Raw genomic sequence first — 26146 nt, forward strand, 5'->3', positions numbered from 1 at the left:
AATAAATCCATATCTTACAAACATGTAGAAAAAATTAGTTGCCTCACTGACGAGGAATTGCTGTAAAGAAATCATAGCAATGCTAGGAGACTACACATTTAACTTACTAAGGCTCCATCCTGCAGTTCTCTCACACAAAACAGTAACCGAGCACATTATAAATTAACTACTCTACACGTTTCTTTACGGAAAATAGAACATTCAAACAGCTCATATGCAATGCAAATCTAGTTTAAAAGTGCAGGGCTTGCAAGTAATAGAATTTTGAAATTTCATTTAAAAATAGATGATCCTATGCCAAAGTTCAGTTCAAAGAGGAGTAATACGGGTAAATTAATTCACCGAAATATAAGAATTTCAGGGGAAACATCATCGGTTCCGATCCATTTGATTGTGGAATCATTTCCAACCACGATAAAAGCTCTACAAGATTTGACAGACAGGACAGAGCACTGGAAAATTTACTACAGGCAGAGGGACATATGAGGTCAACTAGAGTGTCTCTCTTTCCTGCTTTTAACTTCATGATTTATAACAGAGATGCTAAAGCCCCCTGGTTTCTTGCTGGTTTCCAAGAACAATTATATTATTTATAGAAATAGACCTATGCAGAGAAAAATCACACATTTTTTATGTCATTTGTAATCCATAAGGAAGTATTAAACAAAAACAATGGGGAGGAGTTTTAAAAGCTGAATCTGTAAAATATTACATCTCTGTATAATCAGATTCAGAACTGTTCAAACTGGGCAGTACCTTAGCTTATCAGAACAATTCTGAGGGAGTCTGATGGAAGGGGAACCAAAAAGGAAGCTGGACTGGCTGGCTTATGAGGCTAGGTACTCAGCATGGCACTGCGACCTTTTTGTAAGTGAACCCACTCAGAAAGAAATTCAGCGTCAGAGAATTTCCACATTTCCACAGAGGAATGCTGTTTTCTACTTCACTTTCCTGCTGCGTCTTCATGCCTGATAAATCTAGTCAATATGTGTCTCAAAAAGGTGGAAGAGAATGATGGAACGAGCTGCTGAATCAAAAGCAGAAGGTTGCCCTTGACAGGAGTAAGAACAACACTTCTACAAACCACCATGAAAATGGCAATTAAGTTATCTTTCAAAAGGTTTTTCTCACTCCTCGGATCACTTGGATCTCAATGACTTTCAGCCTTATCACCACGCCCTCTGATGCATGGAAAGACACTAGTTATGAGAAAGAAGAACCAGCATGGTAGGAGATAAATCGAAGCATCATTCACTCCAGGAGAGGCTCTCCATGCAGCAAAATATCACTGCAACTACGCAGTGAATTCTTTCAGAGCTCCAGCAAGTAGACTCATTTTCTAATACCACATGCTGTTTACCTTTGAAGGGGGATATGTTTTTATACATTCTAGTTTACCCTGACAACCTCTCTTATGCTGTTACAGAGAAGCATTAGAATGATTTACACAAGGGGCCGAGGGGGGGAAATAAAGATCTTAACAATATCACTGCACTTGACATTACAGACTCTAGCCTACCAATGAAAATGGAATTAGAGCAGCACCATCACCACTGTTCATTTCATTGGATAAATCTATGCAACTCTATCTATTGTAGAAACCCAATGTACTGCAGGCTATTCTATACATCACAGAGCTTAAAAGCATTTGCTATCTTTCTCATTTCTAGGAGGAGATGAAACAGACATATTTGTATTAGAGTTTGAAATGCAGAAAACTACCCTTCTAATTCTCATGCCATTCCCTTGATATTTTTTCCCAGAAGAAAAAACAGAAGATGCTTTCCATAAGCAGAGGATTTCAGCAGCTAATTTTACCATCACTTACGGTCGACTTTATGAGTAAGATTTCATGCTGACTATATTAATCCTGTCAAATTTCAGAGAGAGAGAGAGGGTGAGAGAGAAATGATACTGTATATTTTACAGCTGCAATAACTTCTAAGCTATTAGACATGCAAACTGACATGAAAGTAATCAAATTGATTTCTCCCTCCCCCCCCCTTTACAATGAAGAACGCTGCATGAGCAAACAAGCCTTTAAGGCACAAGACTGTAACCAAGAACCTTGCACTCATCTCAGGAAATTAAGAAATCACCACAAGACATAGTTCAGAAATTTGGGCATTCTGCTTACTCACATGTTATTTTCACTAAAGCAGAAAGGAACATATTAGTCAACCAAATGATCTACAAAAGACCATGCAAGAAATAAATTGAGGTTTGCAAAGAAATGTAGACATTACAGAAAATGCAATTAATTGTTTTTCCAGTACCAAGGGCTCCATTTTCCCTCTTATCGAGAAAGAGGCAGTGATTTCCCTATATAATATAGCAACTCATTCCCTGTATTTAAAAATAAAAGTACTTTTCTACTGAATGGAAATAAGATCAAGTGGAGAAGAGGATAAAGTTTATAACACAAGAGTTCATCTCAGTTTGGAGCTCTCCTTACAATCCTATGCTGCACTTTTGCTGAAGACCTAGAAGTATAAAAGATGCATGGGAGCCAAGCTATGAAGGGTTAAAACAGGGGGACTGATCTCACTCTTTCCAGAGATCCTGACACATCATGTCCCACATAGGTACCTGTCAGTTACCCAGTTCTTCAGCAAAACAGAATTAGGCTGCCACTGTCAGTTGCCTGCAGCCACTGGAAAATACCATCAGAGGCAGCTCACTCCCAAGGTTTGGAGGAAGACTTCAATCTGCAATTTAAAATACCTCCCACACAAACAAAGAGGGGGAGGAAGCAGCCAGAAGAAGGGAAAACTAAATCATGATCCTGGACAAAGAACCCTCTACTGTGAGAAGTCATCTTGCAGCTATTACTCCCACCTGCGCTACTTCTGACACATTCTCCTTTATACACAGAGTTTGTGTCTAGTATCAGTATCAAAGGTCAGCAGTAAATTAGAGAGCCAGTTAGGTCAAAAGTTCAGCTGAGAAAGTAAGCTTAGTTTTCAACTTGACCTTTCCCCCATTCTTCCAACCTTGATAGAAAAAATGCTGAAGTGGTACTTCTACCTTCAGATCCTGGTACTCTTGTCAACTGAACTATAGACACAACCAGCAAGCTGTACTGCTAGAAGTATGCCTTTTTCAGAACACTTATTTTTCTGATAGAGCTAGGTAAATGGCTTGAGTTGCAACAGGTTCTTACGCTTCACATTTTGCAAATTGAAAACAGTATCTTACTTTCACGTGTATTAAAAGAAGTCATTACAGCTCCCTGGCATTTTGAAACCTTATGGAAAAGTTTGCATTAGATTTATAACTAGCAGAAGCATATAAAATGTAAACTCATTTGGAATATCCTTTTTCCGCTCTTAAAATGTTTTAATTTTAAAATAAATTTTGAAAGAAATTTTGACCTCTAGCCATTTTTACTTTTTCACGCGGATTTAGAGACTAGTGCACGCTTCGTCAGAGCCTCTTTATTGCCCTTCTTCAGTGCTCCTGCTTGTTCTTTGCTACCAGCCATTTTTCTTCTCTTTTAGCTCTATTAATGAGACACAATTCAATATCATTTTGTGGCTTAACCATCCTCCGATTTCAATGAGGAGGAATCTCTCTAACCACAGATCGGGAGGGATTCTTTAATTGTCTTGCCATTTATTTCTATACTTTGAGCTTTTACAATTTAACGTAGTTTAAACAACTCAACTATTACACTGAGGCATCATGTTCAATTGTATGAAGCATCTGCATGATTAGAGAAAAGCCCAGTAAATATAACACATTTAATGTGGTCTAAAATCTTGTTTGCATTAGTCTACAATGGCTACATTATTCATAAATGTCATTTCTCACACACACTAACCCTGAATTGGTCTTAAAGACACAAAAATAAGAAAACTGTGATTCAAGACTGATACTTTAACCTTAATTCACCTTACTCGGTTTGGGAATTCAGGCACTTGCAAACGGCGTCCAGGCATATTTTAAACCTTGGGCCAAAGGAGCTTTCCTTGCATTTGCCATCAGCTTAATTATAATTTTAAAACACCAGTGTTCTGATAATCATAGTACATTCAGGATTGGACCTTGAGTCCAGTAAAGCCCATTACAAACACCCACTGTCATTACCTAATTTTTTTGAAAGGTCATTTTAAAGTGTACTGTTCGTGGAGTGCCTTTAAAGCCCTTTTTAACTGGGCAAAAAGCAGTAAATGAAAAAGTGGTATAGACTGACATCTTTTAAAAAAATGTAGCCAAACAAGGCCTCTCCCAACCAAAACAAAGCATAGTGTATTCTTTTTACAATTTAGAATTAAACAGAGCTGTTCTACAAGACAATACCCCAACTAGGAATGTAAAACTTAGAGATGTACAGGCAGTCCCCGGGATACGTACAAGATAGGGACTGTAGGTTTGTACTTAAGTTGAATTTGTACTTAAGTCGGAACTGGCGTCCAGATTCAGCCGCTGCTGAAACTGACCAGCGGCTGACTACAGGAAGCCCGAGGCAGAGTTTCTCTGCCCCGGGCTTCCTGGAATCAGCCGCTGATCAGTTTCAACAGCAGCTGAATCTGGATGCCTGGGACAGAGCAGCTGGGGTGCTGCTGGGTAGGTCCCCGCAGCACCGCACCTCGGCGCTGCGGGGACCAACCCGGCAGCACCCCAGCTGCTCTACCCCAGGTGTCCCCAAGTCAAACGCTGCTGAAACTGATCAGCGGCTGATTCCAGGAAGCCCGGGGCAGAGCAACTCTGCCTTGAGCTTCCTGTAGTCAGCCGCTGGTCAGTTTCAGCAGCGGCTGACTTGGGGACGCCTGGGGCAGAGCAGCTGGGGCGCTGCTGGGTTGGTCCAGTAGCACCGCTCCTAGGCGCTACTGGACCAACCCAGCAGCACCCCAGCTGCTCTACCACAGGCGTTGGCGAGAAAAGCCTGGTCTGCTGGGGGGGGGGAGGAGGCGCACTAGCCGCCCCCCCCCCCCCCCAGCAGACCATGGAGACGCGGGCGGCAGGACCGAGACGTGCTGCGGTGCCGCTGCCCGAGCCCTACGCGGCTTTGCTCCGCGTCTCCCTGGTCTGCTGGGAGGGGGGGGAGCGCGACCAGGGAGACGCGGAGCAGCTTTTCTCGCCCCGGAGGACGTGGGCGGCAGGACCGCAGCGCGTCTGGGCGGTCCCGCTGCCCGCGTCCTCCGGGGCGAGAAAAGCCCCGTTCGTAAGTACGGATCCGACATAAGTCGAATCCGCGTAACTCGGGGACTGCCTGTAATAGTGTAGTTAATTAACTGATTAACCAATAAGCAAAAGCTTACCAGTTAATGCTATAGACTACACACATTCTCTTCTTTGCCCCCTTGCCACTAAATTTTTTTAGCAGACTGTCCAGCAGCACAGCTCAGTCCCAGTTTGCGCTGGGTCTGGGACTGAACCCTGCTGCAGCTCTGCATTTCAAGTGCATTAGATGCCAGGTGGGCAGGCAGCCCAGCTCAGTTCTGGCTCATGCTGGGTCTGGAAGCTCAGACTCCCCCTAGACAGAGGCTGCTGCCACCCCACACTGCCACCTTTGTATTCGAGGCAGCAGCATGGGGCAACAGGCAGCCGGTCCGCGAGGGGAGCTGGTTTTTAAACTGGCTCCCTTGCAGACCAGCTCCTGCCTGTCACCCCACGCTGCTGCCTCTACAGAGGCAGCAGGACGGAGTGGCAGGTGGCTCCTCAGGAGTGGGGCTGGAATGCACTGGCTGCCGGCCCTACCCCCAGGGACTATAGAATAGTCGTGTAACAGATAAGAATTCATGAGGCTAATCGTCTATTCAATTAACCAATCTTTAACATCCCTAGTAAAAGCCTGTTTAATTAAACAGTTACATGTCGAATTTAATCGGTTAGCTGATTAAACGGGGGCTGGTGGCTGCTCCAGCCCAACTGCTTCCAGTCCCATGCGAAGGTGATGATTCCCAGCTCCCGCACAGGCTGGGATCCGGCAGCCCCCTGCCAACAGCAGTCTGCAGGCTGCTCCCGGGTAACAGTTAACCGTTACTTGGTAAGCATCACCAGTTAAGGGTGATGCTTACCGTGTGTTCACATCTCAAATACCAACATTTACCAGACTGTTACAATCAGTAGTATTTGTGATGTATAAATAGCCCACCCTCAGGGAAAAAAAGGTCTCCTAATATACAAACTCTAAAGCATTTACTTGCATCAACTTCTGGCCACTTCTGTTTTTCAAAGAAAGATCCCAAGTTAGCACATGACATATGATATCCAGCCAAAAAATAATTCCACCTTTCAGTTTCCAAGTAATAAAGAGCACAATCTGCATACACTTGAATAGACATAAATGGGCACCTGATTATTGAAAAATGGCAACTATTTGGGAACAAGGCTGTAAGAGCATTCCCGGACACTAGGACTAGTTTGACACAAAATTATTTCAAGAGATAAGCATGCTATTCATCAAAGAATCATTTGAGCATAACTGTCTCAAAACTACTTGGAAGTAGTTACACAAAACACCAAAATTCATACTTTTGCAAGTGTATAGGAAGTCTCCTGGGAGAGGCAGTGAACAATATCAATGAGTTTCTCATGACCTTACAGCGATTGCCATGACAACACAGTCTCAATCCTCCAAACATGGATATTCATTTGCACTAGTGTGATTTAGAATAATTAGAGTGAGATTCTCTGAGCTCGGGAGACAAGGAGTGACAAAGCAAACGGAGACGGCAATGTTGTACAATGGTTCACGAGAGCAATGTTTGAATTTCGAAGGCTGAGGAAAGCAGTTCCAAATGTAAATGTAAAGAGAAGGAGAAAAAACACTCTTCAGAGCTGTATGACCTAATTCATTAAACACATTGTCAGTTAGAAAATCTTTTAAATAAAACATTAAGCTAGAGGTAATTTTAAACCTTGTGGATTTTATTTTACTCAATTATTTTCTAATGCTTCAAGAACAACTTCAAGAATAAATATTAAAAAACCCACAACCAGCCCACAACCAAGGATTTCATCTAATGCTTTGCAAAAGAAGTGAAGACATTTTATACTAAACAAAATATCTGCACATGCCAGACATGGGATCATCTTTTTTTCTGTAAACTTTATGTTCTTTAAGTCATAGGCAATTTTTCAAAGTTTTCACACCTCTTTTGGGATGAATTTTAAACTTTCATTTGAAGGTTAGTTTCTGAAGTAAAGATTTATGGGCTCCTAGCTACTTTTCTAAGCTCTTTAGAAACAAAGTGGTGTATATTGTCCATTAGATACACATCAAGGCAGTAGTATGTATGACTCCCATTAGAAGACCAGTTGGAGAACTGAGAAGACACTAGGGATGTAAAATCCCATTTAATGTGTTAACTGGTTAAACAGAATGTTCAACCAGTTAACTGATTAAAGGGAGGACAGGGAGGGGGGGAAGGGCGGAGCACTCCTCTCCGCAGTGTACTGGAGAAGCCTCCTGCCCATGGCGGGTGGCAAGCTGCTTCAGCTCTCACCAGCTAACCAGAACCAATAAGCATTACCCATTAAGGATGATGATTACTGGTTAACCAGTTAACTTTTCACTTCCCTAGGAGACACCAGGCCAGAGGCAGCTTGTGTAGGTGGAGCGGGAGCATCATTGTAGAATTTTATTGAATCTGAGCAGAGACCCATTTTTCTATTTCGCAATTATTTACAGTGGATTGCAGAACTCTCATAGAGGTTGAACCTTTCTAGTCCGGCACTCTCTGGTCTGACAACATCTGTGGTCAGCATGATTTCAGTTAGCTGGATGTCCACTTATTATGGGTGTGGCCAAGTTTCTCATGGTCCCATAAAGTTTGCTTACAGCCACCAGCCCTGGCTCTCAGTCTTCTGTGCTGTTATTTAGCTCTAATTTACCTCTGTCTTTTAAGAGACCAGTAAGCAGTGGAAGTGTTGGTAACACAGCTAGACAATATTGAACTGTGGTTCGGCACCAGTCAAGTCCCAAGGATGCCAGACTAGAGAGGTTCAACCTGTACAACCATCTCAAACGGAACCTATGGTAGTCATCCTGTTAAATTAATTGCAATTTTCATACAACTATAAATAACACATTGATTTCAATGGTGAAATAGATTTTTTCTTGATTTATCTGACCAAAAAAGGAGGACTCCAAAAAGGCAGGGAAAAAAGTACTCCAAAATTACTCAAGTAATTACATTCTTCTAGCAGCCTCATACTGTAATTCATTTTAGAATAACCCATGCTAAACATTATAATTCATTTCCAAGACACCTTTTATTACACATACACACAAATTAAACTGGTCTGGAATAATTATTTATCCTGCTCAGAATTTACATAACCAACTGAGATGTGGACTCTTAGTCAAGAAAAACTTTTCCTGCCTCCCTGCACAAAGGAGAAAAAAAAATCTAATTTTAACCTCACTTTTTTAAAATGTATGATTGATAGATAGCACTGCATCAACAACGTGCAGCTATGATTTACGTGGAGCAGGGATATATAATCAACAGTATAGTAGGCCAAGGGCTCATCTACACTTCAGGTTCGTTGTGGATCAATTTGAGGTATTTACCATTAAAGCACTTTGCATATACAGTACAGGCAGTCCCCGGGTTACGTACAAGATAGGGACTGTAGGTTTGTTCTTAAGTTGAATCTGTATGTAAGTCGGAACTGGCGTCCAGATTCAGACACTGCTGAAACTGACCGCCAGTTCTGACTTACATACAGATTCAACTTAAGAACCCCAAGCGTCCCCAAGTCAGCTGCTGCTCGGGGCAGAGCAACTCTGCCTCGGGCTTCCTGTAGTCAGCGCTGGTCAGTTTCAGCAGCGGCTGACTTGGGGACGCCTGGGGCAGAGCAGCTGGGGTGCTGCTGGGTTGCTCCAGTAGCGTCGCTTCTCGGCGCTACTGGACCAACCCAGCAGCACCCCAGCTGCTCTGCCCCAGGCGTCCTGATTCAGCCGCTGCTGAAACTGACCAGCAGCGGCTGAATCAGGACGCCTGGGGCAGAGCAGCTGGGGTGCTCCCGGGTTGGTCCAGTAGTGCCCAGAGCGGCGCTGTGGGACCAACCGGCAGCGCCCCAGCTGCTCTGCCCCAGGGTCCACAACAAAAGCCTGGTCTGCTGGGGGGGGGGGGGGCACACTAGCTGCGCCCCCTCCCCAGCAGACCAGGGGCACCGGGAGCAAAGCCGCAGCCGCGGCGGGTTCCCGCGCCTCTGAGGCTTTGCAAAAGCTCTGGCAAAGCCTCAGAGGCGCGGGAACCCGCCGCGGCTGCAGCTTTGCTCCCGGTGCCCCTGGTCTGCTGGAGACGGTCCCCAGCAGACCAGGGGCACCGGGAGCAGCTTTTCTCGCCCCGGAGGTCGAGGTGGCGGACCGCTGCCTGCGAGCTCCGGGGCGAGAAAGCCCAGTTCGTAAGTGCGGATCCGACATAAGTCGGATCTGCGTAAGTCGGGGACTACCTGTACAAACAAAATATTTTGTTGTGGATCACTTGGCTTTTGGATGCATGGTCACAACCTCTCTTTGGAAATGTGTTTTCTCAGGTGTGGGATGATTTTCCCTGCAGCAAAGTATGAGTGGATACAATGCCAATATGAGGGCTAATAATGAGCCAACTTGGTAATGGCAAAATACAAACAGCGAAAAACAAAGGGAGAGAGTTTGATAATTAACACTGCAGGTGGCCATCTCAGAAATACTGTAAAAACAACTTAAACTTTATCTCTATACAGTAAAACTCCAATGGTCCGGCACTCCTGATGGTCCGGCACCATCAGGAACCCAGAAGTGCTCTGGGCAGCCGGGCCATTGGAGCTGCTCTGCCCCCAGCTTCCCCAATTCAGCCACTGCTAAAACTGACCAGCGGCTGAATCGGGGAAGCTGGGGGCAGAGCAGCTGGAGTGTTGCCAGGTAGGTCCCATGGCGCTGCCCCCTGGGGCTGCAGAACCAACCCGGGAGCACCCCAGCTGTCCCTGATTCAGACGCTACTGAAACTGCCCAGCGGCTGACTCCAGGAAGTTTAATCAGCGGCTGACTTGGGGACGCCTGGGGTAGAGCAGCTGGGGCGCTGCCAGGTTGGTCCAGTAGCGCCGAAGAGCAGCGCTGCGGGACCAACCTAGCAGCACCCCAGCTGCTCTGCCCCAGGCGTCCCCAAGAGCAGCTGGGGTGCTGCCCGGTTGGTCTCGCCGCGCCAAGGGTCGGCGCTACCGGACCAACCGGGCAGCACTCCAGCTGCTCTGCTGCAGGCGTCCCAGATTCAGCCGCTACTGAAACTGACCAGAAGCGGCTGAATCAGGGACGCCTGGGGCAGAGGACTATCGGAAGGGGGGGCTATGAAGGGTCTGGGGTGGCATTCCCCCACCCCACCCCAGACCTCTCATAGCCCCCCCTTCTGATAGTCCGGCATATCTGATAGTCCGGCACCCCCTGGGTCCTAAAGGTGCCGGATTATTGGACGTTTACTGTATGTTGCAGACTGGTTCAGATGTTTGGCTCACCTATAAAACCTGTAATTTGGAGTCCTGGAAATATCACCTGTATTTTTCAAGAATTCTGAAACATCTTTCTTGACTACCAAGGTGCAGCTGGTGAGTTGTTTGCTTCTCTCATTTTACTATGTTCCAGAATATGACTACAACTACATTATTTAGGCTAAAAGAATGTGATATCTAACAGTGTACCCAATGGAGCTGTCACTTTTGCCTCGCACATGTCAAGCACGAGGAATGTAAGCAACTAGTCGAACAGCTGACTACTTGATAAGCATATGCTTAATGAGTAGTCAAATCACTACTTGACTAGTCACTCCCCTTCCCCCTTGCTACCTCTACCTGAGAGGCAGCAAGGGGAGGGAGCAGGAGCCAGTGAGGTGGGGAAGCCAGCTTAAAAGCCAGTTCCTCCAGCACCGTCTCCACGGGAGGACAGAGGCGCAGTGGGGGACCGGGTGCGAGCCAGGAATTGGCTGTCCTGGCTCAGGCCTGGTCCCAGATGCTGCACCTCTGTTTTTTAAATGCATTAAGAGCAGCAGTGTCTCTTAATACATTTAAAAAGCAGAGGCACAGCATCTGGGACGGGGTGCAAGCCAGGACAGCTGATTCCCAGCTTGTTCCCAGTAGCCCCCGACAGCTCTTAATAAATTTCAAAAGGTAGAACTGTAACAAGGTTAGTTCCCAGGGTGGGGAGCTAACCCCACTACAGCTCTGCAGTTTCCCCCCTTATCAACTAATCGAGTAGTCGATGGAAATTCCATCAACTACTCGATTAGCTGATTAAACGCAATTTAACATCCATATCAGGCCCCTTAGCATATTTTAGAGATAGGGATGTGAACGTGTAACTGTGTACAGGGTTAAACCCAGGCTCCTGGAATATGCAGGGAGCCGGTTCTCGGCATGCACTGGCTCTTGGGGAGCTGCCTGCCATGCTGTGCTACTCCTCTGACACAAAGGCAGCAGCAAGGGGCGGCAGATAGGAGCGGTACGTGTGGAGAACTGGCTTAAAAGCCAACCCCCAGTGCACTGCCTGCCACCCCCCATGTAACTGCTGAAATTTTCAGCAGCTACGTGGTTACTTAATTACACTCATTTTAACATCCCTATTTTCAGGTTGACCTAAAAATGGAAAAGTTTTAGGTCAAAACTGAATGGCAGAATCTGTTATCTAGTATTCTGAATCACTTATTTTTTAAAGACTGTCACTGGAAAATTAAACACAACTACTGTACATGGGAATCGCATTTTGTGACCTGGTTCTTCAGCACAGTTAGAAGGAACAAAATTTAAAGGACATGCGGGGATCAAAGTACCCACAACAGAAATGTAATTACGTTTGGGGTGCAGCACAAGCAGCTGTTTAATGGCACTCTGCAAAACTACAGCAACAGCGTAAGTAAAAGAGATTCTTCTACCCAATCAAAATGCACAAAATTTAGGAAAGCAAAAATCAACTGCCTACGTTAAACCAGGGTAGCAAAGTTAACAACTAATACTTTTAAACTAAATGAAAAGGGACACGTAACGGTCAAGGCTTCAGTTTGCATTAGCTGAGAGAGAGCAATTCCAGCCACACAGTACATCCTTGCACAGTGATTTTGCACTGGTTCAGTACTGATACAGAGGAAAGCGCACCACAGTACTAAACAATCATGAACACCACTTCCTCTAGCACTTGCTGCAAATGTTCCTCAGTGGCCTCCGGTCTAACCTCACTTAAGTTAGGATCTGAAAAGCTAAGTGCAGATGAGGGTATAGCTGCCAGTCATATCCAGCTTTGCCTAACAGTGTTACAGAAGTAAACAAATGCAGAGTCAAATGCGTCACTGAAGCAGAAAGAGGGAAGATTTACAGTTTGTCATACTGAAAATGGAATGTACATGTAACATTTCAGTGAGAGTGCCACAGGAGAATTAAAGTTCAACTCTTAAAATATGCTTAACAGTGTTCCTTTTACGTCTATAAAAGGAAACATTTATTCCACACACAAACCCAGAAGATAAAAAATTCCTTGCTGCCACTGTGTTTAGGTTAAAACATCTCACTATTTTAATGCGTTCTGCCAGGTTTTTTTTAAACTGGATTTATTCCTTTCACAGTAATTAATTAAGTAGGTCCCACTGTATATCTAAATATTCAATCAGTGATGCATTACAAGGGGTGCATTTGTTATGATGAGATGCCCCAGGCAGGCCCTAGGAAGCATGAGACAGAGCCAACTGTTATAATCATTCACTAGTATAATTATCACATCACATCCACACCCTGGGGCCACTTCTAGGGTATTAAAGTTCTCTTCTGTGCTACCAAAATATGTATTTCATGATGGCCAAAGGCATAAGTGCACATATGCAGCCAAGCTCTGTGGTTCATACAGAAATCTACCCTATTCAGAATGTGTCTCAGTCAATGCAGATGCTCTCTCAATAAGAGTTTCTTTTAAACATGCAAACACAGATGTATCCACCTATTTGTTTGTACATTAAAGCAGAGACTTAGCATTCACTCATTAATAACAAGAACATCTCTGCAGCTAGCACCTGTCAATCTCCGAACATTCAGCTGGCGTTGTTTGAAGAATGTGATCATTTCCAGGCTATTTATTTAATTTGATTTAAAAAAAATCAAGTTATCTAGCCATACGCCCAAAAATCATGAGAAAAGTATCTTGGCGGGTGAAAACACTCATGTTTTTTCATGGTGCGGTAATTCAATGGTCAAACTGAATTTTACTGATCCTTCTTCAGTCACTTTTGTGCTGAAAAATAGCCTGTGAAATTTCAGTCCGAAAGCTACAGTTTTTCAAAATAGTTTTAACTGCCAGAGAAATTGGGTCTTTTAGTAAATCCCTTCTCAATCTCCACCATAATTCAGAAGCTTATACAGACTTTAGTTAGTTAAGTAGTTAATAGAGTCTGTTTTAATCAGCCAGTTATCTATTGTTCAGGTAAGCTTTGTGTCTGGTTCCTAAAATGATTCTCTGCTTTCTTTTTAGTTAAGACGTGTGCTTATATACCAAGAAAGGGATAACTCTGAACAATGCTAATTTATAGTAAAATATAGGGTGTGAAAATCTGACTCCACTGAAATCAATAGGAAAAACTCTCATTGACATGAATCAGGCCAGGATTTCATTTAAAATGTGCTTTGAGAAAGGAACACAAGCAACCCAAGATCCCAATCCATGAACAAATCCTGAATATGAACACCCATGACAGGGCAAAGTTCAAAACAGTAATATGGTTTCAGTGCTACATCGACAAAACAGTACCCACCCCAAATCCTATGGAGTACTTTAAAGAGACTACAGTTGTAACAATAAAATTGGCTACTAACAATGTGGTGATTTTATAGTATTGAAAATGTGGGTTATTTTTTGGATACTAGTACATTTTGCCATTAACAAAAAAAGATGGACCAGTTATATGCTCTACTGATAATGCTATGACACAAGTATCTGTTCATTAGGAACGGGACCAAAACCATCAAATCTTAAGCAATGAACAGCCGCTAAATGATAATTTTTTGTTGGTGCCAACTTGGGCTGGATTCGGAACAACCAACAAGAAAGGAAAAGCTTTCTGTCCATTACCAGCTCCAAGAGGTGCAATATCTCAGCCCCTGCTATTTCAAAATTCATACTTTATCATCTGGGGTTGAAAAAAATCCAGTAGAAAGGCACAAATGGATTATAAATATCAATTATAAACAGTAAGCAGAAAAACTGTTACATCTTCTAAATGTAATTTTGTCAAAATCTTCCGCACTGTGTGTGAGTGTGTGTGTGTGTCAGTTACGCTTTGCATTATGAAGGAAATTTCTTTTTAGAAGAACAGAATGATTTGCATAATATTCTTAGCAAGTTAATATCAGCCTCTGATAATGATCTCTGCATAATGCAAAAACATTTCAGAAGACTGTTACAACACTAAGTAATCATATTTTAAATTATGTTTCCCTTTATAGAAAGGTGTTGCAAAAACACACAGACATGAAATCTGTCTGTTGAAGCCCTAAGAACCACCTGACCATCTTCCCACTATTCTACTGTTACATATTGCAACACTGGCTTTCAAAATCTTACAAAACAAATGATACTGCAACAGTCTAGCTTCACAGAAAGCAGAGCTTTTTCCTGTGTTGATGCTACTGCACATTAGATTTCACAAGAGTTTCTGATGTATAAATTAAGGGAAGATCAAAAACCTAAGTTCTAATACAATGTCACACCAACAAAGGCTGAGTCTTCTATCCCTGCTCATATGGAGTAGTACCTTACCACTCATCTAAATGGGACTGCTCCTTAGGTAGACTCCTCAACTTGAGTAAGGGAGGCAGAATCTAGACCTTCACTACTTGTTGTTTTATCTCACCACAGTCCCTTAGATTTCTCCATATGTAAGAAACCACATTAGTGAACGTGGACAATGTAACCAGACACCAAATAATTGAACGTGAAACCATTTCCAGAGTACTACAAATGAAGACTGCACAAACACCACCACTTTCCTCTGATTGAATGAAGTTGCTCTCACCGCTATGTGTAAATGCATATTACAAACAACATATATGGGGGGGGGGGGGGGAGGGGGAGGAAGGAGAAAGAGATATCCTCTCTGATAGCAAACAACTTCACAGGTCTCTTTGTAAGGGAGGGTTAGGGGGGTCATAAAAGACCTCCACGCTTGTTACTAGCACCATGGTTATGCATCTCATTGGGTTAAGAACTTAACCTACAAAGAAGAGTTCTATAAGGAGGCTCTTAAATATACAGACTAACGTCCAATTCAGATATGGGTTTAGACTAGGGCTGTAAGGGTATGTCTACACTACAGTGTTATTTCAAAATATCTTATTTTGAAATAACTCGTCTACACACAAAATGCATTTCGAAATAGCATTTTGCTATTTCGAAATAGCGCGGCCACACTGACTCGCATTTAAGGTTGGCCAGAGCTAGTTCTGGCAGAGCACCAGGTCAGGACTTACTGTGTGGGGCTCCTGCGTGAGGCTATCTGAGGTCTGTGCTTAAAGGGACCTCCTCCCCCAGATAGCTAGTTCTCAGGTTTCCCTGCTTGCTTGTCTACCTCGATGAGGGACGAATAGTCTAGTAGCACCTTAAAGACTAAATAGTTACAAGACGCTGATAAGAACCGTTAGTTTGCACTTGGAAAGGAAGATGACCAAGGGTCTACACAGACATCAAGAACCATTAGCACCTTCATTGTTTGGTTGGTTGATAATGTGTGAGGCTCTGATATTATAATTCATACAATGTGCATGAAATTAAACTTGTGAATGAAGTTAAATTCCAACCCTTCTCTGTGTATTTGGCTTGTGGAATTGGTCTGAAACAAAACAGCAACTTGGATATCCATTAATGAGCGTCCAGGAAGATTAAAATGTTCTCCGACAGGTTTTTGTGTGTTACCTTTTCGGATATCTGATTTGTATCTATTAATTCTTTCCTGTAGAGACTGTCCAGTTTGGCCAGTATACACTGCAGTTGGGCACTGCTGGCATTTGATGGCACAGATCACATTAGTGCACATCCATATCTACATGTTTTATTATTCTTTAAGATGCTACTAGACTATTTGTTGTTTTTAAAGTTTTCCTGTTACAGACTAACTCAGCTACCCCTCTGAAACTCTTGAAATAAAGTATCCTCAGAGCCTGCCTATATCATCTTCAAAAATCAGTCAGTGAAATAAACTCTCTTGACGATCAAACCATCCTCCTCCCCTGCCCATACCTTAGCACATACAACAGACATAATCCAATTTTAAATCCTGATAAATATTTTTGGGCCACCCACAAAGGCAAACTTAAAATTAAATAGCTAAGTTACATAGGCTGGTCACAATGTAAACAGGGTCACATGTATCAAAACTCTGCTGCTACTCCTGTTTCCTTTCATATTATATTTTGAATTCTTGATGCAGTAACATGGTAGAAATAACTTATCCTGTTTCTAACCCCTTTTTACAACCCTGGATGTTAGTGGGTGTGAAATGAACAACTTCCATCATTCCATTAAAGTCCCAAACATTCAAAAATACAAGCAGCTTTAAGATCCACATCCCAAATTCTCTGATACCCATAAACTTTACATGAAAGACTGCTAGGCAAATTCTCCACATTTTCTATTTAGCACTCGAGACCAATTAACATGAATGGATTCTCTACCCCACTTTTTCAGATTAAAAAAAATGTTAAAATGCTGTATCTCAAGAGCTTGTTTTGGACTCCAGCAAAGTGTTCTCATTGCCCAAATTCTCGAGCACCTCATTCCTAACAAATGAAATGCACCATGGATTGAATGCCAACAACATGGTCATTGCTTTACAATCACACAATTAAGAGACATGATTACTCCAAGAAATCACTGACATTTTCTACAGAAGGCCTGAAGATGTCACCTTGCACAGGTCTCATGCAAATCCAAGGTGGCTATTTTCCTAATCTGGAGAATTACACAGTAACATATACAACCTTGAAATCTTCCATGCACATTTATTTCCCAAATGAAACAAGCCTGTGAAGTCTTGGGATGTTAGCAGACATTTATTTTTTCAGCAGTTACATGTTTACATGAAGGGGGCCAGGCTGCTCTGCAGAGCCGGTATGTGGAGGGAGCTGGCTTAAAAGCTGGCTCTCCAGGGGCACGAGCGCTTGCTTCCCCACCCCTTGCTGCCTCTGATACAGCCCAGGCTTATCGGTTAATTGTGTAAAATCCCTAGTGAAGACACAACGAGGAGATTCTGCAGCTTGGCCCCAAACAGACAGGCGATAACCAGGTCTCCTCATCTATAGTTTGCAAACTTCAGCTTCGGATGTTTTCCTCATGCAGGATAAACACTAACAGGGCTGAGCATTTCACTAGGCAATAATCCAGCTCCCTCATCAGGACATATTCATCCTTTGACTCTGTAGTTTATTCACTCATGAACTGCATTATTGCCTCATTAAGCAGCACACCCATCCTATCATCAATTTAATACTCTGTCCTGATGCTGAGAATGATGGCTCAGTTCTTTAGCAAAGAATCTGTACTTAATACTTCTCTAATATACTGTAGTAAGTGTAAACGATTCAAGATTTAATTATAGAAAAGAACACTTTAAAAAAGAACTTCCAGGAATTTAATGTGTTTAAATTCGGGACTAAACAATAGAATGCTTTAAATGATCTAGAGGCTTGATAACGTTAACCTGAACAAGTATAGTCTGCTATGCCGAAGAGGACATGGCAAGATTCGGAGGAACTGCCTGGTAAATCAAAAAGTTCTGTGGTTCAATTCACTACATAGCCTGTATATTTATCAATCCTACTCCTCAGTGAACCCTAGACAATAGGAAAAAAGATGCCCTCATTCCAGATACTGTGTACTCTGCAGAAACCCTAATAATCACCGTACACAGTTCTTGTAAAATCTCAAGAAACACTGAAATTCCTCAAGAACGAGACGAGGAAAAGATGAGGTAATTACTGGAAATAACTCTTTGCCATTCTATTATAACCATCCCCCATGGACCTTAAAAGACTTTACAAACATTCTGCATAGAACCTCAGATTACTCTTCTCATTTTAAACTTGGGTGAACTGAACAACAGAGTAATGATCTGTGTCCTATCAGAGAGCCAGCAACAGACACAAGAAGAGAACCCTGGGATTATTAATTCCAGTCCTCTGCTCTAAACACCGAACACCAGGCCCTACAAGAGCTGTATACTTACTAGTTGGACACTTGACCTTTGACCAATAAGCACCTGGAACCTGCACTTCTCATTGATCTTAACAGGAGTTGTAGGTGAGCAGTGCCTATCAGGCTCAAGTAGTACACAAAATTGAACCTATAATCTCAAGTGATACAATTTCAAGGAGGGTTTTCCTTCCCTCTGCTACATTTCAAAACATGGTTATTTGGGGGGGGGGGGGGAAGGGTGTTAATCTGAATTAAAACAAAATTTATCTCTTAATCAGCAGCTAGGGAAGAAATCACAATAGCCCCATTAATCAAAAGCAAATTTGGTGAAGTAGTGGGTAGAGTCTGTATTCATAAGGAGAGAATGAAAAACACTGAAACGAGGAAGAGTTACACGATAGATACAGAAGAAACCCCACCAATTTTTTTTTTTTAAATAACTGGCTATGAAGTGATTTTCTCTTTGTTTACCTTCTGTGGATAGCAATATGGAAAGCCAAAGGAATACACTCAACTTCTACTTTCTTAAAAGCTTTGCTCTTTTTAAAAAAAATCCAATTATAGAACAATTCTCTCAGCAGGGGTCAGTATAGAATAAAAATCACCAAAGTTAACATACACAAGACCAACAAAGATTAATGTCTACATGGTTTCAAAAGTAGTACAATCCAGATTTCATTAACATTTTAATTGTAATGTATATCTTTTTAATCTTCTTTTACACTAATGGTTTTAGATGAAAAAAGAAAAGAAAAACAGAATAAAAGAAAACTGCTGACTACAACAAAAAAATCAACATGCAAAATTTAACAGAAGGAACTTAGTGCTGTAATGGAAAATGAATTAGATGCTGAACACTATGTTAATGTTGCATTAGAGTAGAAATTGAATTTTTTGAATCCCCTATGAAAACAAAGTTAAAGTTGCAACTTTAAATCTCTTTCATAGACACATTTCAATAAGATCTTTCAGTATAAGACCACAGAAAGCATAGTATTTACAAAATGGACACCTAAAGTTAAAAAAGGACAGTTAAAACATTGTAATGCACAGTTTAATTTATTTAAAGACATTTACATAGCAGCATCTTAGTATAAAGGTTCTATTATTATTATTACTGTCTATTACATTATGCTTTTTGGTAAACTGAGAATTTCTCCCTGTTGTATGACCCTATAAAGAATGACCTTACTGGAATGCATGTATGTGAAAAACAGATAGGGTTGAGTTGTGGAATCTTCACTCTATTTCCTAATTTTGAGCAATTAAAACCTCAGTTTTAATGTTGCACGAAGAGGGAGTGAGTGAGGGAAAATAATGCACAGTAAGCATGTAAAGATAAAAGTCACACATGCTTAGGTCTCTTCTCCATTGTACAAGCAAGGTTAGAGAATACAGTAATGTAGAACAGGAACAGGGATTTATACTAACATTTGACAGTGCAAGTGGAACTCCACTGGAGCAGTCTAAATGTTGCAAAATTTTCAGAGATGCATCTTTACCTGAATATCCAGTCTCCAAAACAAAAGTAATCTAGAATGAGAATCAGCATGAGAAATGTCAACACAAAAACTATAATTTTCTGTAAGCTGTAACAATACAGGTTTTCAATAAAAGTGCCATCACAATAGCAACTATAATAAAAACAGGTATGCATAAGTTCATTACCCAGAAATAAATATAGGTTGCAAAGCTTGATGTGCTCAGTGAAAAATACAGAAAGGTTTCCAAGTGAGCAAATACCTAATGAAGGATTATCCTTATTTGTGAGGATTCCATACCAGCAAAGAACTGAACCATAAACCTCTGCACCCAACAGAAAGGAGAATCTGCTTGATCTCGCCTTAAAATGACTGAGTCTTGTAAACAGCAGTCTGGCACCCAACACTCAATAGACCTTTTTCCCTTGGTGGTATTTTTAATCTAAGTGCTTGCCAAACCTAGTTATGTCTAGCTTTTTAAAAACAAGTGATTTTAAGCATTATCAAACCAACACAACCCACCGAGTCTTTCAAGTACGCAGCTTTTATCTTTCAAACATATATTTTTGTAATTCCAATAATTTATTCATGCACCTGTGTGGCATAATATCTGTCATATCATAGTTTGAATATGGGGCTTGTAGGGACAGGAACTTACAAGAGAAACGCTATCCCTACTTTAACTTTGACATTGTTACATTGACTCTACAACATGCTCTTTTGGACTCCTCTACAGGGGCTATAGTTTCACACCCAACTCCTGTGTTTCTAATGATTCACAAAAGAGCATCCCATGATACAAGGAACTGGCATGCAAAACACGTATCCACACACAAAGTATGTAGCTTTAGGCTGCCACATGTCTCCCTAATGAATACTGTAGGATTAAAACACTGATGGAAAGAAATCATTGCTGGTACTGGACTACATGATCCCTTTCCATACAAGTGCTCAAACCACTAGCTTGAGAGAGCACAGACATGCTCATATTTAACTTACAATTCTTTGTACATGCTGTTCTTCAGTTTGCTGCTGCATTTTTGCCTCCAGACTCACAAAGATGAAAAACATCTGGCTCCTCTCCCTAAATCAATAGAATCCTCAAAGAGTCCTGATTGCTACAAATTAGTTGCTACAAAGTGAGGTGAATTTTTTGCTGTTTTTACAAATGATTAATAGGTCCCCATATTGGCTTTATTGGCATTGGGATGTAATTGCGAGGTAAAGTATTTAATCTCATCCCAATGACTATATATGGTCACTTTGATGGAGTCATGCCTTCCCCCTACATTCTGCTGCCCTTAACTCCTGGCGCTTACTTCCAAAGCAAACTGGTAGTATTTGGGAACTGTGCCACTAAACTAGCAGTCAGCAGACTCCCTGGGTTACCATGTGCTCCCCCTTTTCCAGTTAACGTTTTTAAAGTTGAAAAGATTTTGAAAAGATACATGAAGAGAAATGTATTAAAAGTACTCTGAAGTCTTATATAAAAGTGTCAAATTACTTTTGTTTAAATGTAGATTTTGTAATGATCTCTTGGATGTTTAAAATCAGCCTCTCTTGCTCCTAAAAAGTGTTAATTTACTGAGCCCACATATTAATTTGTTATTATAAGGTGAACTGCGATTGCTGGCCTGATAGCAGTGACCCCCACTCAACTAGGGGGGGAAAATGAACAGAAACATTTTTGTCTAGTTAAGAAAGGAAACAAAAATGTATTTTGCATGCAAGTTTCTAAAAGGTAAACATCCCAGACTATTTAGAGTGTTAAGGAAATGATTATTTCTTTGGACAGTATGCTGAACATGGAAAGCACAAAATATGTACCAAGTACTATTACCTACACAGTACTCCCATAAGGTTGGAAGGTATTTTAGGTCTCAGTAAGTGTACCAAAAAACCTGTTTCCTCCCAGGAATCAGAGTTGCTGACAACCCATCATTGACTCAAATTATATCCTTCTATAGTGAAAACCATCTGAGGCAGCAGTACGGTACTCTGGGAATTTCTCCTGCCGATCTCCAGAAATATATAGGAAGCCAGGGCCTTTGGCACAGATGTCCTGTACCGTATCCTACACAAAACACTGTCATTCTTTTGCAGATGCCCTGCCAGTGCCTCCTCTCTGACCTGTGCTGTCCCTAGAACACACAACAGAGTAAGCTTCATGGAAAAGATAACAGTTCCAGGCTGTATTCTCTTTCCTAATTCCCATGGCACTGGAGGGCTCAGGATCCATAGGACTGAAAAGGTGAGGTTCTGTGTCCTCCAGTGTGCAGGTTACACAGATGATCATGACGACTGCTTCTGGACTTAAAAGTCTGTGAAGGGTTGGTGGTGAAAATGTGCACATTCCCTCACTTCCCACTAGGGATGTTAAATTTAGCTTAACTGGCTAAGCAAATAGTTGATACAATTTGCATTGACTATTCGATTAGTCGATAAGGGCACCTCCGGCCTTTGAAATGTAGCAACAGCCCCAGGGTGAAAGCGCTGTGGGAGCATGGGGCCAGTGGGGGTCTCTAGCAGTCCTCCCCTGGCCCTCTGCTTCCCACAGAGTTTCAAAGCAGCAATGCCGCATGGAGCCCAGGGGCAGCTGCTGGCCCAGGGCTGCATGCAGTGTTTCAAAGTGGCAGCAGTACATGGAGGTCAGGGTCTGCCCTTTGAAGCACCTCCTCTTCATTCCCCCCCTTGCTGCCTCTTTCTTATAGAGGCACCGGGGGGGGGGGGGGGAGCACAACCAGATGACTTTGCTTATCGGATAGTTGCCTAGTGGTTCACATCCCTACTTCCCACACACCCTTTGCTCCACTCCTCACAGTAAGCCTTCCAAGTTTCCAAACTTCCTTTCACGCAGACTCTGTATGCTGGAATGAAACCTCCACCCTATCTTGAATAGTCGGCAAGAAAGAGCATAATACTGCAGAGGTGGCTGAGGCAACGGCTACATTTTATGTCGGCATAAAATACGTTGCTCAGGGATGTGACTAACCCCCTGTGCCTGCCGAGCAACATTAGTTCCACGACATAAGTGCTGGTGGGAACAACACTTTGTTGGTGCGAGAGCTTCTCCCACTGACCCAACTACTTCTGCATGTGGAGGTGGTTTTATTGTGCTGATGGAAGAATTCTCTTCCATCAACCCAGAGTGCCTTCAGCAAATATGCTGCTGCTTTGCACTGCAGCGCAGTCTGTGTACACATGGCCAGCGTCACCCTCAAAAAGGAAAGGAAAGATCCACGCCCAGAAAATTCCCTTTGTGCACGGATCTATGTCACATGACCTGGCAGATGAGTAGCAGGCAACTAGATTACCTCTGTCCCCATTTAAGAGAAGTCACATGACAAAATGAGTGCAATACCCCACACCTGAACTCTTAGCGTGATTCTTTACCCCTCTGTAAGATGGAATCATAGAATATTAGAACTGAAAGGAACCTTGAGAGCTCAAGCCAAGTCAAGTCCCCTGCCCTCCTGGCAGGACCAACACCATCTAGACCAGCAGTGGGCAATAACCAGCTCGGCTAACAGTGAGCTTAGCTTCTGGCAGGCTGCCAGTGCTTTATTTACCTGCACCTCCACAGGTATAGATCAGTGGTCCCCAAACTTTTTAAGCACGAGATTACTTTTTTAATTTAAGTGCAATCCAAAATCTACCTCAAACCCAAATACTCTTGCCCCACCTCCTTTGTGCTCCTTGCCCTGCCTCCATCTGAGGCCCTGCCCCTGCTCACTCCATCCTCCCTTCCTCCCCCATCCTTACTCACTTTCACCAGGCTCAGGCAGAGGGTTGGGGTGCAGGTTCTAATCTTGGGTTAAGGGACTTAGAGTATGAGGGGTTCTGAGCTGCGCTTGGGGCAGGCAGTTGGGTGATGGAGGGGGTTCTAGGTGCAAGCTCTGGGGCAGCATTTGGATGCAGGGGGGCTCAGGGCTAGGGCAGGGGCTTGAGGTATAGGAGGCAGTTCATGACTTGGGTACGGGTTCAGGATATGGACTCCAGTTGGGCACTGCTGACCTCAGGTGGCTCCTGGGTGATGGTGCAGTGGGGTTAAGGAAAGCTCAGCCTTGCCCTAGTGCAGGCAAACTTGCTCTCCCTAGTCCTGTTGTGCTCTGTGGAGATAGAAGGAGAGGGCACCGTAACATTAGCACTCTCCTCTCCCTCCCCTGCGCTGCAGAGCAAGCAGGAGGCTCTTGGGGAAACAGCTCCAAGGAAGGGGCCAGAGATACACAGCAGTTGCAGGAGCAGCTGAAGTGCCAGCATTTGATAGCCACGTGGCCAAACCAGTCAGGATCACCTGTCAGAGGCTCCAAGATCTACCTGTAGATCCCAATCTACTGGTTGGTGACCACTAGTACAGGTGCTTGAAGCTCTTGTTGGCCACGGATTGCTGTTCCCGCCAATGGGAACTGCAGGAAGTGAAGCAGACTGGCATACACTTCCTGCAACTCCCACTGGCTAGGAACAGCAATCCGCAGCCAACAGGAGCTTCAAGCATCTATACCTGTGGAGGCACAGACAAATCAAGTGCCAGCGGCCCACCAAGGGCTAACCCTGATGAGTTGCTTCCAGCTTATTACCCGCCCTTGATTTCTCTAATCTGCTCTTAAAAATCTCCAATAATGGAGATTCCACAGCCTCCCGAGGCATTTAACAAGTTAAGAACAGCAGGTGTGGATAAACAGAGTGCACAATTTAACATTTTTAAAATCTCTGCCTCTGTGTTCAAACATTTCCTTAATTTTTAAAAAAATAAAAAACAAGTTGAACTTAAAACTTGCTAACAAATCACAGTTCTTAGCAAATGAGCAATTACAGTTGACAATGAATTATGCCTGAAGCAAGCTCGGAAAACATATTTTGCAAATGATCTCATCCACAGGCAAACGTGGCATGACACTTGATCTGCTAAAAAAGACACAAGGTTGTCAAAATTCCTGTCACTTTGCAAATAAAGTCAGGTAGAAAGAAAACGAACAGCCTCACCCACTTTAGCATGGTTAACCTATTTCTCAATGTGCTTGTGAGAGAGAAAAAAAAACTGTAGGTGTTGCCATCAAACCTAGTTAGTGAAGCTCTGATAAAGGGCAAAGGTTAACTCAACCACTAAGACTTCATACAACCACTGTAAGCAACACAGAAGAGATGGCCTCTGCCCGATGAAAAGGCTGCAATTCACAGGAGCAGCTCAGCTGGCATCCTAGACTCCAGGGACTGAACAACAGCAATGCACAGCCATCGGGTGTTTGGGAGAGCTTAAATAATCAAAAGAAACAATAAATAAAGATATCAGGATTTGGGCAGAAGAAATGACATGCCTTTAGCTTTCTATTTTCATCTACCTCAGTCTGAGTTTGCTCAAACCTATAAAACAGTTTAACTGTCCCTTTAAGTGGTTTTGCTGTTGTGTCTCCTATCACCTCTAGAGCTCTCTGAAGTAATTATTCCTTCCTACCTCTGACGTCTCTAGTTTCACCCCAGAGAAAGCTACTGCTACCAGGATGCCTCAGCTTAAACTCAAAATCTGGGAAAATGCAAAAGTTACGACTGAAAATCCATTCTAATCTCCTTGTGTCAGGCCTGGGTATTTTTAAACACAAGCACAGTAGAGAGATAACCTATGGTAAAGTCACATCATCATTTTGTAAGATTGCTTTGTTTATCTGCAATTTGATGGCTCTATACAATACTTAGCAACACACTAGCCTATTGTGTCAAAGTCATGTACCAATTTAAGTACTATTGTGCCATTAAAGTCAGCTTTCAAATAAAGTACATATCTGCAGATACACACAGAAGAGCAGAAACCCTCCAGGAGACCTCACAGGGAAATCATACTTTATAAGATGGTCTAAAATAAATATTTCCATTCCACAAAGTGAAGGTTTGCAGTCTGATTTGGATAAGCGCACACAAGCATGGAAGTTTCTCTGAAGCTAACCCAGATTTCTTCAGGGCTGCAAACGCTAAGTCAAACAGGCTCTCTTGTGATATTTCTGGCACTTTCTACTCCAAAAAACAACTACAAATACCACAAAACAGCATCTTGTCTCTCAGCAATTCACTGCCTGACCCAAACTGAAACGTGATGCTAAGAAGATTTATCTGAACTTTACAGAGAGGTTTGTTTTGAGTCCAGGCCTAGAAAAGGACAAAGATTTGGAGGGAAAGAATGTTATCTTCTCCAAATCAGTTCAAACATCCATGAGTAGAGTCCACACTAAAAGGCCAATTAATGCAATTAAGAACGTGCTCATCACATCTTCGGATTGACAGAGTTTATAGAATTAGAGATTGACACAAAGTTGGTGCTAACGGTACCATTTTATATAAACTGAAATCTGTCTGAGGCCAAAAAGATTCCCAGGGTAATGAAAATCCAGGAAGATCAGATTTATTATTAAACTGTGGAGTGAAGTCGCTTTCATTTTGCAGAAAGGCATTGTCACAGCCTGAAAAAATACATAATTGTAAGGTTTTCACCATCACTTGCAGGAGTACTTCACTCACTCACTCG

The 26146-nt window shown here is 42.6% G+C and overlaps 1 protein-coding gene across 3 annotated transcripts in view; it reads right to left on the minus strand.

Annotated features, from left to right (window-relative positions):
- NACC2 (NACC family member 2) overlaps positions 1-26146 on the minus strand; it is a 153259-nt gene that overhangs the window by 73362 nt on the left and 53751 nt on the right. The gene's annotated exons all lie outside the window — the stretch shown is intronic.

The sequence above is a fragment of the Pelodiscus sinensis genome, chromosome 23 (genome assembly GCF_052426305.1).
Source record: "Pelodiscus sinensis isolate ZL-2025 chromosome 23, ASM5242630v1, whole genome shotgun sequence".
NCBI lineage: Eukaryota > Metazoa > Chordata > Testudines > Trionychidae > Pelodiscus > Pelodiscus sinensis.